The sequence below is a fragment of the Aplysia californica genome, unplaced genomic scaffold (assembly GCF_000002075.1).
Source record: "Aplysia californica isolate F4 #8 unplaced genomic scaffold, AplCal3.0 scaffold00259, whole genome shotgun sequence".
NCBI lineage: Eukaryota > Metazoa > Mollusca > Gastropoda > Aplysiida > Aplysiidae > Aplysia > Aplysia californica.
This window is the reverse complement of record NW_004797529.1, coordinates 684,449-686,306: the sequence shown is the minus strand read 5'-3', so window position 1 is coordinate 686,306 and position 1,858 is coordinate 684,449. Positions and strand designations below refer to the sequence as shown.

The 1,858-nt window shown below is 35.4% G+C and overlaps 1 protein-coding gene across 1 annotated transcript in view; it reads left to right on the top strand.

Annotated features, from left to right (window-relative positions):
- LOC101846587 (serine/threonine-protein kinase BRSK2) overlaps window positions 1-1,858 on the top strand; it is an 84,432-nt gene that overhangs the window by 53,269 nt on the left and 29,305 nt on the right. The window lies entirely within an intron of this gene.

The window sequence follows — 1,858 nt, the reverse complement described above, 5'->3', positions numbered from 1 at the left end:
CCTTCTACAATCTCAAATGTTTCAACTTCTATTCAAGATAGGTAAGTATTTTGTTCACCGATAACAAGACAACTGAACAAACTTTAAGAAGATACAAATAACTCTACAGGCCCAAACATTGACGAGCGCCTGATTCCACCACGTCACAACACATTTCGTTTAGAGAACAATATATATATATTACATCTGTCATTACAAAACTTCAAAGTATCTCTTTCCATGAAGTCGGGGAGATTAGGTGTATATTTATTGTGTCAGTAGCAAAAAATTAACATATGCTTCCAATGTATATAGTTATTATCGTCAAATTTATGTGTATGTCGAAATGTGTTAGAATGTCAGGAAGTTATATTAGCTATACAAGATGTCTTTAGAAATGGATACGTTTAATGGCATTTCGCTGGAAAAGATGACTGCCTCATCGCTATCCTCAATGGTCTAAAGAAGTTTCATAACCCCTCGTAACCCCTCCACCCCCTCCCACCCCCTTTTCCACCGAAGAAAAACAGTAGCAATAAATGAAAAGAACTCTCTTCGGTATTGAAATTATTTTTCCTCACACCTCAAGACTGGTGATTGGTCTACGACTAGGTACTCTAAACACTCCCCCCCCTGAGCCCCACAATACCTTTGGACCAATTTGTTTCTTGCCTTCTATTGCTCATATTTTACTATTTAAAAAGCTTCTTTTCCTCTTTCCTTTTAACCTTTTGACCCAACATTTATTGGGGTTTTATCACCAGTATAGACAAACATTACAGTCTGCCTGCTTTGCCTATGTACGTTTGAAATATATATACATTTTCCTGTTTTTTTCTCCAATGCTGGTACTCCTTAGATGCATGAAAAGCTTTGTATGTTTGGAAAGTTCTTCCCGGGTTGCTGAGTGTTGTAATGTGAACATTTGTGTTGTTCTGATCTGTCACGTTTTGTAACTTTAGATATGTACGTTGTTCCAATGTTATTATTATCTCTCCTAATATTTCCGACAAGGGCTTCAGATATACATGTGTATAGTATTATTATATTTACGAACTTTGTTTTAAAATGAAGGCACGCTATGTAGCAGGGAAAGGGATGAGATGATTTCGCCAAGACAAATAAAATATAAAAAATCACTTCGTATAGTCCATATTCAGTCTCTTTAAAATACAAAGAGAGTTTTCTCTATAACCAAACAAATATACACACCAATGAAACCAAACTTCTCCTATAGGTAAGGAAATGCCCACTTTTGGTGTAGGTCAAGATTTCTGGAAACCCCCGAAATCTGGGTTAGCCCGATTGTCCTTCAAAGCGACCATATTATGATGATAGAACGTACTGTTTTGGTAAACTTTTTTGATTATTTTCTCACAGAGGGGGTATCAAAAATGAAAGTGTCATGAAATTCCTTTTGGGGTTATTTTAATCCCATCTGACAACGTGAAAAATATTAGTTCACACATTTCATTAAATTAAAATCTCTTATGACATCATAAGCGCTTATGAAAGATCTCCTTTTGTATGGTTTGGGGGAAATAGGGGGGGGGGGATTAAGAATCATTCTAAAGAATGTTTTATCTTGCATCGTTTTCACTTGTGCATTTTCATAGTATATTCTTGTGTCATTCATATATATTATATTTTACTTGCTTTCATTTTGGAATAGCTTACAGACAATGTTGATATGAAATGAGATACCAAATAATGAACCTGCTACCTCCATTCATGTCCAATCCTGTAGGTTTAAACAAACAGAAATGTGATATGATTATTTGTGTCATGACGTGGTGGAATCAGGCGCTCGTCATAATAATGTTATTGAAGAAACTGGCATTTTTCTGCCTACTTTGGCGATTATTATTAAATTTCTGGG